Raw genomic sequence first — 14,542 nt, 5'->3', positions numbered from 1 at the left:
TGACAAATAAAATTGTAAGATATTTAAAGTATACATCTTAGTGATTTAAGTTTTGTATTTTTGGATCTTGTTTAAGAAACCTTTCCCCATCCTAAGTCACAAAGATATTCTCCTGCTTCTTCTTCCATTAGCCTCATTGTTTTACTTTTACATTTGTATCTTTAAGCTATCTGAAGTTTACCTTTGTATTTAGTGTAAGGTAGGGATTTAACTTAATTTTTCATCATACTGTAAACCAATTTTATCAACATACTTTCTAAGCAATCTATTCTTTCCTCATAAAGATGGCTTTGCCACCTTTGTGGTGCTGCCTTTCTTGTACATCAAGTTCTATGTATCATGGGTCTATTTCCAAGCTTTCTATCTGTTCTATTTGTTTGTTTATTTGGGTTTTTTTTAACATCTTTATTGGAGTATAATTGTTTTACAATGTTGTGTTAGTTTCTGCTGTATAACAACATGCTTATTTCTGTTAATAACCATTTGATGCCAAGGTAATTGTCAAACCCATGCCAGTAATTTGATTTTGCCTAAACCCGGGGGGAAAATATTTCGTAACTCCTCAAATACAAATAGATTAGCTAATTAATGTAAAATGTCATATATCATGGAAGATAGTTGTATGTATCATTCTGAGAAAAAACTTAGGAATATAATACATTGTATTTTATTTTACTTTTAATTATAAAAGTACTAGATTCTTTTTTTCTTTCAATTTGGCACATCAAAGGGAAAAATTACTCATAATTCCATACCCCAAACATCCATTGTCAGTATTTTGGGAATTTTTAGTTTTCTTTCTTACAATGAATTTTTCCATATAGTAGCAATCATAGTTGCATAGGCATATAGTTTTGACCTAATTTTCACTATGTTATCTTAAGTATTTTCATTCTTAATAAAAATATAAGATTGTCTCATGATCATTATTTGAGTGGGTGTGTAAAATACCATAAGGTACAATCGTCTGTTATTGGACATTTAGGATATAAGAATAAATATTCTCACACATTTAAACAGCAAAGTAGAGAATTTCCAGAAAGATGAAGTAGACGTATATTTCCCCATTCCTCTTCCTAAGTATGGCTAAAAATCCTAGAAATCACATATAAAAAAAATAAAAGCAGACTCTGGAATATGTAAGAAGCCAAACCAACTAGAGCCCTTGATATCCAAGGAACAACAGAGTGATGAGTTCCCTGGGGTTTCTTTTTGCCTCATATATCCTGGAGTTGGAAGCTAGAGAAACCAACAACCCAGAAACACCAGCTGGTGCAGACAGAAAAAAAAAATGCTCTAAGAAGAGGAGAGTAAAGGGAGGTAAACAGAGGTAAGGTTTCTATAGTTCACTTGAATTGATAAAACGTCAAGTCCAGTAGACCATGATAAGTTATGTATATATAATACAACACCTAGAGAAACTACTTAAAAAGATATGCAAAGAAATACTTTAAAACATTATAGATAAATCAAAATAGAATTCTGAAACATATTCAAGTAACCTACAGGAAGGCAGGAAAAACAAAGAAAAATGAAAGATAAAAAACAGGGAACAAACAGAAAACAAAAAATAAAATGTAGACTTAAGCCCTACCATATCAATAATTACAGCAAATGGAAACAGACCATTATATACTTTCAACAAGAAGCTCACTTCAAATATAATGATATAGGTAGGTTGAAAGTGATACAAATGAAATTATTTATGAAACAGAAACAGTCTCACAGACCTAGAGAACGAACTTATGGTTACCAGGGGGGAAGGGAGGATGGAGGGACAGATTGGGAGTTTGGGATTGACACACATACACGCCTATATTTAAAATAACCAACAAGAACCTACTGTATAGCACAGGGAACTCTGCTCAATATTCTGTAATAACCTAAATGGGAAAAGAATTTGAAAAATAATAGACACATGTATATGTATAACTGAATCACTTTGTTGTACACCTGAAACTAACCAACACTATTAATCAACAATACTCCAACATAAAATAAAAATTAAAAATTAAAAAATTAAAAAATATTAAAAATTAAAAAGAAAGTAAAGGGATTGAAAACAAAACAAAATACATGATTATTCATAGAAGCTTTATTTGTAATAGTCAACAACTGCAAACAATGAAAATGTTCTCAAGATCTCAAGGTCATTATGCTGAGTGAAAAAAGGCAGTCTCGGTCATAAACTGTATGATTCGACACACTTGAAATGACAAAATTATAGAGATGCAGAACAAATTAGATATAGCATGAAGGACATCTTTGTGGTGGTTGAACTGCTGCACATCTTGATTACAGCGGTGGTTACATTAATCTACACATGTGGAAAAAATTATATAGAACTAAACAAATGCATTATATCAATGCCAACTTCCTGATTTTACAACTGTACAACAGATGAGTAAGATATAACCATTGGAGAAAACTAGGGTACATGGAACCTCTCTATACTATCTTTACAACTTACTGGGAATCTATTATTGTTTTAAAATTTAAGAGGTTTTTAAAAAACACAGTAGAAAGCTGAAGAAAAGTTCTTCTCTTCACTATTTTATTTCTATTTTTTCGAGCACTAAGAAATAAAGCACCTAATAATAGTTAATACACGGTAGGTTTAAAGAAAAGCCAAGTTTGAGACCTAAAATTTTATGCTAGATGTTTTTACATAGCACTCTCCTGATTTAACAACAACAAAAAAGTAGTGAAAATACTCAAAATAAACTAGTGGAAGTTTATTTGTTCTCTGAATCTATGAGTCTGTTTTCATTTTGTTTTTTGTTTGTTTGTTTTGTTTTTTATATTCGACATATAAGTGAGATCATATGGTGTTTGTCTTTCTCTGACTTATTTCACTGAGTATAATACACTCTAGATATATCCATGATGTCACAAATGGCAAGATTTCATTTTTTTATGGCTGAGCATTCCATCTTCTTTATCCATTCATCTATCAACGGACACTTAAGTTGCTTCTGTATCTTGGCTATTGTAAATAATGCTGCAATGAAGATGTGGGTGCATACACCTTTTTTAGTTAGTGTTTTTGTTTTCTTCAGGTAAATACTCAGAAGTGAAATATCTGGATCACAGGGCATTTTATTTTTAATCTTTTGAGGAATCTCCATACTGTTTTCCATAGTGGCTGCACCAATTTATATTTGTCCACAACCCTTTTCTCCACATCCTCACCAACACTTGTTATTTGTTGTTTTTCTGATGATAGGCATTCTGACAGGTGTGAGGTGACATCTCATTATGATTTTGATTCACATTTCCTTGATGATTAGTGATGTTGAGCATTTTTTCATGTGTCTTTTGACCATCTGTATGTCTTCTTTGGGAAAATGTCAATTCAGGTCCTCTGCCCATGTTTGATTGGGTTGATAGGGTTTTTTTTGATGTTGACTTGTCTGAGTTCTTTGCGTATTTTGAATATTAACCCCTTATCAGATATATCATTTGCAAATCTTTTCTCCAATTCATTAGGCAGCCTTTACATTTTGTTGATTGTTTCCTTTGCTGCACAAAAGGTTTTAGTTTGATGTGTTCCCATTTGTTTATTTTCACTTTTGTTTCCCTTGCCTGAAGAAACATATTAAAAAATATATTGCTAAGACCAATGTCAAAGAGAGCATACTGCCTATGTTTTCTTCTAGGAGTTTTAGGATTTTAAGTCTTACACGTAAGTCTTCAATCCATTTTGAGTTGCATTTGTATATGGCGTGAAAAAAAATGGTCTAGTTTCATTCTTTTACATGTCGCTGTCCAGTTATCCCAACACCACTTATTGAAGAGACTGTCTTTTCCCCATTGTACATTCTTGCATTCTTTGCCATAGATTAATTGACCATATGGGTGTGGGTTTATTTCTGGGCTCTCTATTCTGTTCCACTGATCTATGCATCTGTTTTTGTGCCAGTACCATACTGTTTTGATGCTGTAGCTTTTTAGTATGGTTTAAAATCAGGGAGTATGATACTGCCTGCTTTGTTCTTTCTCAAGGTTGCTTTTGCCATTTGGGGGTCTTCTGTGGCTCCATACAAAATTTAGGATTATTTGTTCTAGTTCTGTGAAAATTTTCTTTGGTATTTCTATAGTGATTGCATTGAATCTCTACCTTGTCTTGGGTAGTATGGTTATTTTAACAATTTTATATCTTCCAATCCATGAAAGATTGCACAATCTTCAGTTTCTTTCATCAATGTCTTATAGTTTTCAGAGTACAGGTCTTTCACCTCCTGATTAAATTTATTCCTAGATATTCTATTATTTTTGATGTAATTTAAATGGGATTGTTTTCTTAATTTCTCTTTCTGATAGTTTGATGTTAGTATATAGAAATGCAACAGATTTCTGTATATTAATTTTATATCCTGCAATTTTACTGAATTCATTCATTAATTCTAATAGTTTTGGGGTAGCATCTTTAGGATATTCTACATATAGTAACAAGTCATCTGCAAACAGTGACAGTTTTACTTCTTCCTTTCCAATTTAGATTCCTTTTACTTCTTTTTGTTCTCTGATTGCTGTGACTAAGACTTTCAATACCATGTTGAATAAAAGTGGTAAGAGTGGGCCTCATCTTGTTTCTGATCTTAAAAGAAATGCTTTCAAATTTCATCATTGAGTAAAATGTTAGCTGTGGGTTTATCATATATGACCCATATTTTGTTGAGATATGTTCCCTCTACACCCACTTTGTTGAGAGTTTTATAATAAATGGATGTTAAATTTTGTCAAAAGTTTTTCTACATCTTTTGGGATGATCATATAGTTTTTATTCTTCTGTTTGTTAATGTGTCGTATCATGTTGATTGACTTGCAGGTACTATACCAACATTACATCCCTGAGATAAATCCCATTTGATCATGGTATATGATCCTTTTCATGTATTGTTGAATTCAGTTTGCTAATATTTTGTTGAGAATTTTTGTATCTGTGTTCATCAGTGATATTGGCCTGTAATTTTCCTTTTTTTGTGGTGTCTTGTCTGGTTTTGGTATCGGGGTGATGTTGGCCTCATAGAATGAGTTTAGAAGCATTCCTTTCTCTGCAACTTTTTGGAATAGTTTGAGAAGGATAAGCATGAACTCTTCTTTAAATGTTTGGTAGAATTCAGCTGTGAAGCTATGTGGTCCTGGACTTTTGTTTGTGGGGAGTTTTTTGTATTATTGATTCAACTTCAATATTGGTAAGCTTCTGTTCATATTTTCTATTTCTTCCTGATTCAGTCTTGGCAGATTGTACATTTCTAAGAGTATATCCATTTCTTCTAAGTTGTCCATTTTATTGGTGTATAATTGTTCATAGCAATCTCTTATGTTCCCTTGTATTTCTGTGGTATCAGTTGTAACCACTCCTCTTTCATTTCTGATTTTATTTATTTGGGCCCTCTCTCTTTTTTTTCCTGATGAATCTGAATAAAAGTTTATTGATTTTATCTTTTCAAAGAATGAGCTCTTAGTTTCATTGATCTACTCTATTGTGGTTTTTTTTTAGCCTTTATTTCATTTACTTCCACTCTGATCTTTATTATTTCTGTCCCTCTACAAACTTTGTGCTTTGTTTGTTCTTTTTTTCCTTATTCCTTTAGGTGTAAGGTTAGATTGTCTATTTGAGATTTTTCTTGTTTCCTAAAGTAGGCTTGTATTTCTATAAACTTCCCTCTTGGAAGAGCTTTTGCTGTTTTCTATAGATTTTGGATCATTGTGTTTCCATTTTCATTTGTCTCAAGTATTTTTTGATTTCCTCTCTGATTTCTTCAGTGACCCATTTGTTGTTTAGTAACATGTTGTTTAGATTCCAGTGTTTGTTGTTTTTCCAGTTGTTTTCTTGTAGCTGTTTTTAGTCTCATACTGTTGTGTTTAGAAAAGATGCTTGATATGATTTCAATCTGCTTAAATTTATTGAGACTTGTTTTGTGGCCTAGATCCATAGATCCATGTGATCTATCCTGGAGAATGTTCCATGAAAAGAACATTGAAAGCATGTGTATTCTGCTGTTTGGGAGTAAAATGTTCTGTATACATCAATTAATTCTATCTGATCTAACATGCTGTTTAAGGCCAGTGTTTCCTTGTTGATTTTCTGTCCAGATGATCTGTCCACTGATGTAAGTGGGATGTTAAAGTTCCCCTTTATTATTGTGTTACTGTCAATTTCTCCCCTTATGTTTGTTAATATTTACTTTGTGTATTTAGGTGCCCATATGTTGGGTGCATATATATTTACAATTGTTATCTCTTCTTGTTGGATCGATCCCTTTATCATTATGTAATGTCCTTTTTTGTCTCTTGTTATAGTCTTTGTTTTAAAGTCCATTTTTTCTGATATAAGTATTGCTACCCTAGCTTTCTTTTCATTTCAATTTGCATGGAATACTTTGTTCCATCCCCTCATTTTCAATCTGTGTGTGTCTTTAGATCTGAAGTGAATCTCTTATAGGCAGCTTTTATATGGGTCTTGTTTTTTTACCCATTCAGACACTCTGTGTCTTTTGATTGCAGCATTTAGTCCATTTACATTTAACGTAATTATTGATAGGTAAGTCCTCATTGTCATTGTTTTGTAGTTCTTTTTTATTCGTTTCTTCTTCTTTTGCTCTATTCTCTGGTGGGTTTGAAGACTATTTTTAGCGTTACATTTGTATTCCTTTCTCTTTTTTGTGTGTGTATCTACTGTAGGTTTTGGTTTGTGGTTACCATGAGGTCCATATCATATATATATATAACATATATAATATATATTTGATCATTATTTTAAGTTGATAATCTCTTAACTTTGAATGCATTCTAACAATCCTGCATTTTTACTCTCCCTCCCCCAACATTTAATGTTTTTGTTATAGTTCACATTTTTTTGTTTTGTGTATCCCTTAATTATTTATTGTGGATATAGATGATTTCTCTAGTTTTGGCTTTTAACCTTCCTACATCTGAGCCTTCAGCAAGTTGTCATCTTTTTGTAATGGTAACATCAAAGATCACTGATCACAGATCACCATAACAAATATAACAAAAATGAAAAAGTTTGAAATATTGTGGGAATTACCAAAATGTGACAGAAACATGAAGTGAGCAAATGCTGTTGGGAAAATGATGCTGATAAACTTGCTTAATGCAAGTTATCATAAACTTTCAATGTGTAATAAATGCAAAATCTGTGAAGTGCAATAAAACAAGGCATGCCTATACATGTAACCTTCACATTTAAGTGTTTAATCCATCATGAATTAATTTTTGTATACAGTGTGAGGTAGAGCTCAAGATGTATTAGTTTTTGCTATATAATTATCTAATTAATTGAGCAACATTTATTGAAAAGGCTATCCTTTTCTCATTGACTTACTTTGGAACCTTTGTTAGAAACCAACTGACCACATATTTGAGTCTATTTCTAGACTCTATATTCTTTTTCACTGATCTATTTGCCAACCCTTATGCCAATATCAAACTGCCTTGATTATAGTAGCATTATAGTAACATATGAATTTACACTCCCACCAGAAATAAATTAGAGGTTGTACATAATACAATGTATATGTTATCAAACTTTGACTTTTTTTCAGTCTTTTAGGTGGAAAAATAAAATGATATCTCAGTGTAGTTTAAATTTACATTTCCTTTTTTATTAGTGACATTGAACACTTTTTCTAAGGCACTTTAAAAAGTTCCTTCCTTATTTTCCTTCTGATCATATCTGTGGTATAATTGCAGATGTTCTTTCCCAATTTGTCATCTCTCTTCTGATTTTATAGGTTGTTTTTTTACCCATGCACAAGTTATTTGATGTTAAATGTATAAGTTTTATATGGTTTCTTAATTTTGAGTCATTATTAGAAAGGCCTTCTGACTGCAAATTTATAAAAGGATTTTCCTATGTTTTCTTTTAGTACATTTATATTATTTTTTCATATTTGAATTTTTGATCAATTTTTAATTTGTCCTACTATAAGGCATTAGGTATGATTCCAACATCTCTTGCCCTTACCCCAACCCTGAGTGATACAGAATTGAACATTCCTTGCCCTTCCCCAATCCTGAGTGATACAGATATTGGGGTGCATATATCTTTTCAAATTAGTGTTTTTATTTTCTTTGCAGAAATATCCAGAAGTGGAATAGCTGGATCATATGGTAGCTGTATTCTTAGTTTTTTGAGGAATCTCCATACAGTTTTCCATAGCGGCTGCATCGATTTACATCCCCACCAACAATGTATGAGGGTTCCCTTTTCTCAACATACTCTTCAACACTTGTTATTTCTTGTCTTTTTGATAATAGCCATTCTAACAGGGTGGAGGTGATATCTCATTGTCCTTTTGATTTACATTTCCCTGATAATTAGTAATGTTGAGCATCTTTTCATGTGTCTGTTGGCCATCTGTATGTCTTCTTTGGAAAAATGTCAATTCAGGTCCTCTGCCCATTTTTTAAGCAGGTTGCTTGCTTCTGTGTTGTTGAGTTGTGCAAAATAGAGTATTCTAACATACAAACACATACACACACACGCATTACAAATGTGTTTTAATAATAGCACCACTGAGCCTTTTTTTTCTCTGTCCATATTTTTCTTTTCTTTTTTTTAATAATTGAAGTATAGTTGACTTACAATATTGTATTAGTTTCAGGTGTACAACACAGTATCTATACACTATTGATACCATGTATAAAATAGATAACTAATGAGAACCTACTGTACAGCACAAGGAACTCTACTCAGTGCTCTGTGGTGATATAAATGGGAAGGAAGTCCAAAAAATAGGGGATACATGTATACGTACAGCTGATTCACTTTGCTGTACAGTAGAAATGAACACAATGTTGTAAAGCAAATATACTCCAATAAATTTTTTTAAAATAAACATAGCTAGCCTCTTGTAAATAATAAAATAGAATAAGGAGCTCTATAATAATATAATGGAATTCTGATGCCCGTCCTCACTCCACTGTTAATGAGCCATGGGCCCTTTGCCAGAAGTACTTCCCTTCTTTTGTTTCCTGTCTGTAAAATGATGGGCATGAGGCAGATGATAAATATGGCTCATTTCAAAGTCCAATAGTATGTCACTATAAAACATAAAAATCCTCAACGTCTTATTGCTACTAGAGACCAATAGAAAGAAGGAAACTTTAAAGTTTTATATCACTGGATCCTAACTTTTTCTATGTATATACTCCTTTGAAAAGTTAATGGAAGTTATAATCTCCTCTCAGAAGAGTAAACATATGACCATGCAGAGAGAATTCTGCATATTGTTTAAGAGATTTTACTAACTTCCTGAAGTCTATCCACTGAATTCCAAGTTAAAAAACTCAGTGTAACTTGAAGCATTGTCTTGTTTTCAGTTGGGAAATCTTCCCAATGGATACAGAAGCTACAAGAGCTTAAGCATCCATGGTCAAGTAAGGTCGATATAAGACATTTTGTTACAAGTGATAGGAAGTACACAATACTCCCTATGAAGTATTCTTGCCAAAAATACCAAACCTGAACCTAATAAAGCCATTAGATCTAACTACCACCTTACAAGAAAAACAGGGGCCAGAGGAAACGTGAAAAAATACCACAGGGATGCAATCAGCAAAATCCAGATTTTGGGAAATTCTACAGGATTTGTCTTCCCTTCCATCCATTCTTTCTGACTCTATTACCTGGGACCCTTGCTCCTTCCTGACCACGAGGGTCCCTTAAGTATTCACTCTGTTGCAGAGATTATATCTTTTAACTACACCTGCCACCTGTCATCTTTCTTTTTCCTCATATTTCTATCTGTCTATTGTACAAAATCCACTGTTTTATATTCTTCCCAAGACCAAGGTTAAGAAACATTTACGGAGGGCCTGCCACAGCCCTCTATAAACTGGAAGTATTCAGAAATTAAAGATGAGTCATCCATAGCCTGGGCCTTTAACCTTCTTTACAATTAAGTGCTGGGATAATGAGGCAGGTGCTTGATGTACAGCACGTGCAGCAAACATGTCTTTCACTTTTTATGTGATCCAAATTGCTCAGAAATATACTAATACCGATTAGGACCCGGACAAATACTTACTGACTTAGATTTCTGTCAATACAGATCTTATTTAATTGAAATCTGCTTTCTCTTTCTTTACTCTGATATCTTCTCTTCTTCAAATTTCCTAACGCTTAAGGCCCCCGATATTATTCATTTGTGGTCACTTACAAGGCTCTGTTCACCTCTGCTTCCTTATCTAATTCTCTCCTGCTTTTAAAAATCAAATTAAGAAGGGTATATTTAAAATAGATAACCAACAAGGACCTACTGTATAGCACAGGGAACTCTGTTCAATACTCTGTAATAACCTAAGTGGGAAAAGAATTTGAAAAAGAACAGATACATGTATATGTATAACTGAATCACTTTGCTGTACGCCTGAAACTAACACATTGTTAATCAGCTATACTCCAATATAAAATAAAAATTAAAAAAAAAGAAGGGTTTCCAACATTGTTGTCTCATTACCTACCATTTGAGAAAATTTCCTTCTGTGATCTTAAAACTCTTTTTGCCTGTATGTGTTTTTTATTATTTTTCCTGGTTTGTCAGTCAATATAGACATATATTTGGAAGCAACTTTAAGTTGGCTTGCCTTCCTCTCCTAGTCTGAAATACCACATTGAATACTTCTTAATTTAAACCTTCTAGCTGTCAGCACCTTTTTCCAGGAAAAATCAAAATACAAGAAAATTTTATTTTTATTTGGCCACAGTTTGATAAATTTAGGCACTTACAGAATGTCTGTCCTGGTGTCACTGCGGAAGCTGTGTTTTATTTCTATAAATGTCTAACCTTTCTATGCAACCCTCTAAATCATAGGATAACGACATAACAATTTTGCCTGCAGATCTACTACTCATCTGTTCTGAAATGTCATGCATAGTAAAAATCTATTTGGGGATTTTTTTTTTTGCCGTACGCGGGCCTCTCACTGCTGTGGCCTCTCCCGTTGCGGAGCACAGGCTCCGGACGCCATGGCTCACGGGCCCAGCCGCTCGGCAGCACGTGGGATCTTCCCGGACCGGGGCACGAACCCGTGTCCCCTGCATTGGCAGGCGGACTCTCAACCACTGCGCCACCAGGGAAGCCCTTGGGGATTGTTTTGACCACTCTTCTCTCACTATAAAGAAGAGGGTGACTATGGAATGCTTCATTGATGAACAGCTGTCTTTGAAAGGCACAAACACACTGTGCTTCCAGTTAATGACAGCTAACTGTTGACAGGGCTCTCTTCTGATCCCTGATACACCCACGTGCAACCCCATTCATCCACTTACCACCTACCTCTCCTGCAAAATACCCATTCCCTTTTAATGACGACATCTCAGGTTATCAGAAAGATGAACCTAATGTGAAAATTACAAATCTTTTACCTGGAAAGTCATGCAAAGAAGAATAATTTAAATGCTGAACAATTTGAACTCCATAGAAATACCATCCCCCCAAAATTCATGAAACCCTATCACAGGTGAAATGCTTAGTGACTAAAAGGATGGACGTCTATTGAGAGTGCAACTGAGCCTTTATCCCTTGAGTTCTTTAAAAATCGTTTAAAAATAAGCTCCGCAATTTGCAGTCAACCTACCTAAAAGCAGATAACTACACCAAATGACTGGTAGTTGGCCCTCTTCCCAGTTCTGTGATTCCACAATGATCCATTGACACTTAGGTGTCATTTTACTCTCCTTAAAAATTGTAAAATTAAAAGAATAGGATGAAAGTTTTTAAATCCTATAGAAAATCTGTAACTAAAGTGAATTCATTTTAGTTTCTTATTTGTCAACTAAAGTTCTTAAATTAACCTAATTCTTCTAAAATAGAAGAAACTGTATGAGGTCATTTTTCTAAAATTATTCTAGCTGTTCATATGTCTACCAGTGTATACAGATGGAGAGTATCTGAAATAATGTTCACCAAATTTTACCAATGGCTGTCTGTGTGGTGAAATTAGAAAGTTTTCAAAAATCTTTTTTCTTATACTTTCACATATTACTTGAATTTTTTTAATAACAAGCGTGTGTCATTTTTACAAACGAACAAAACCCCACTGTTTCTTCTAAAGTCCATTGGAACTCCACGCACTGGGAGTGACAAGGAAAATCATTGTATTATGCTCCTAGAAGAGATGACTTCTCCCAAGTCCTCTCAAAACGCACCGCCAGTTTTTTCCTTTCCCTGGTCCTGCTCCAATGCTAGAAATATTTCACTTAAGGTTAACTCTTATAAATCAAACTCCCACATACTGATGTAAAATGGCTCATGGGCAAAATTTAAGGAGCTAAGAAGTCACTGCCACTCAGACACACCTGAAATGAGCAGGGAACGATCAATTTCATCGCAGATGCTTGTGAGGAAGTTTAGGGAAACGGAGATGAGCGCAGCCTGGGCCTTTCATGTCCTACAGATGAATGTGAAGCTGGGTCCGTGTGAACACAAACCTGAGCCGACCTTAACCTTGAGTCGAACAAACGATTGGGAACCATCCGCGTCCATCAGAACACTGCCACCACATGTCTAAACAAGTCTCTGTGTTTCCCTCATTTGCTCTATGTTCTTCATGTCTCCCTTCTGTCTTTCCCATTGAGAGATGTAAGTGGCTGTAGAACACTTGAAAACGGCACTCCCTCTAAGTCTTGACTAAATTTTTCCATCTTTCACACAGTGAGATGAGGAAGGTCCAGAGGACTTTTGCAAGGTTTTGTTGCTAGGGCGGACAAGCAGAGCCGGTGTGCTTTAGTTGATTTTATTTGTAATTAGGAATGATTTTGCCTTTGTGGTTGGCTGGTTCCCCCTTGGAGAGGCTTTCTCCTACTCTCTGTTTTTACAACTGACACTCCTAAAAGAGGCAGGAGGTGATGGCATCAGAGGCCTGAGTTAAAATCCTGACTCTAAAAAAGTTCGTTATTGAGTTAATACACATGTTTATTAAATGCCTATGAGAAGCCAGACTTTGGTGCTTTAAAAATAGAAGACGTTATCCTTGGTTTCAAGAAGCTTGCAGTCCCCAAGGAGTGTAACAAATGCAGTATAATGTAGTGAGTGAAAGAATGGGGGTGGACGTAGCTCTCGGAGGTGGCTGGACCTCGCTGGGGGACTCCCAGCTTCCAGTGGGGCTCCCAAGCTTCTGCTCTGGGGTGGGGATACTGTCTGCCCCCTGGAGCATCTTGGGATCTAGAAAAGGCAGTTTCCTCAAAGAAGGGGCACCCAACTCATGCAAGAAGATTCAGAAAACGATTGTTGAAATCAGTAACCCTTGAACTACGTCTGGAAGGCAGGGGAGCAGGCCTAGGCCGCACAAGCCGTGGCTTTCCAAGCAGTGGAAACAGCAAAGACCAAGTCCGTAACAACTGCAAATTCCCTTGTTGATTTACATTACACATGCAAATCAGCTCCCCATCACTCACCTCCATGAGCCCCTGATCTGTAAAATGGGAAAAATAACTCTTGCCTGGCTACATCAAGAGTTGTTGTGTGGATTAAATAAAGAATATCAAAGGGCTATGTAAACTGGGGAGTCCCATTATCACCATTATGAAAGAGAAGTGTGGTACAGGACTCCATCAGGATTCGACTCAAAGATTACAATGCTATGTGGCAGAAAAAACCCTGCCCTGGCTTTGCCACTAACCCACCATCTGTCCTCCACGCCCTCCTCGCCCCACAGGCCTCAGTTTTCCTCATCTGTAAAATTAGTGGCTTGGACCAAGGAACACGAAAGTCCCTTCAAGATGCTGCCATTTGGGGCTTCCGTGGTGGCGCAGTGGTTGAGAGTCCGCCTGCTGATGCAGGGGACGCGGGTTCGTGCCCCGGTCCGGGAGGATCCCGCGTGCCGCAGAGCGGCCGGGCCCGTGAGCCATGGCTGCTGAGCCTGCGCGTCCAGAGCCTGTGCTCCGCAACGGGAGAGGCCACAGCAGTGAGAGGCCCACGTACCACAAAAAAAAAAAAAAAAAAAGAAAAAAAAGAAATTGAATACAGTCCCCTGTGCTATACAGTAGATCCTTGTTGTTTATTTATTTAATATATAGTAGTGTGTGTCTGTTAATCCCAACTTCCCAATTTATCCCTCCTCCTGTTCAGTTAACATTTTGATAGCTACAATTGGGGCATTCTCATCATGGAATAATTTAAATACATACACATACCTACAAGTTATGTGTATGGCTATGGTCATTTAGGGAAAAAATAATTATGGTATGTGATGACTATTATGAAATACATTTAAAATTAGTTTAAATGTACTATAAAATACATTTAAAGTTAGTCTGACAAACTAATATCAGGGATACTTTGCATCAGTGACACTTTGCTCAGATCATGTTTCACTGATCAGAAACATGAATGCTATCACAAGGAAGAATTACGTTCATCTAAAATAATTATTGCACTTTAGGAGAGCCAATTAATATTCACAATAGGAAGTCAGAACCTAAACTTCTTTTAACACCTTCAGACGTGGATGAGCTTAAGCAAAACAGCAACGAGTGTGCATCGTACTGGAAAGTTAAAAAGCATTT

The sequence above is a fragment of the Physeter macrocephalus genome, chromosome 14, assembly GCF_002837175.3.
Source record: "Physeter macrocephalus isolate SW-GA chromosome 14, ASM283717v5, whole genome shotgun sequence".
Taxonomy (NCBI): Eukaryota; Metazoa; Chordata; class Mammalia; order Artiodactyla; family Physeteridae; genus Physeter; species Physeter macrocephalus.
Note: the sequence above shows the minus strand (reverse complement) of the source record.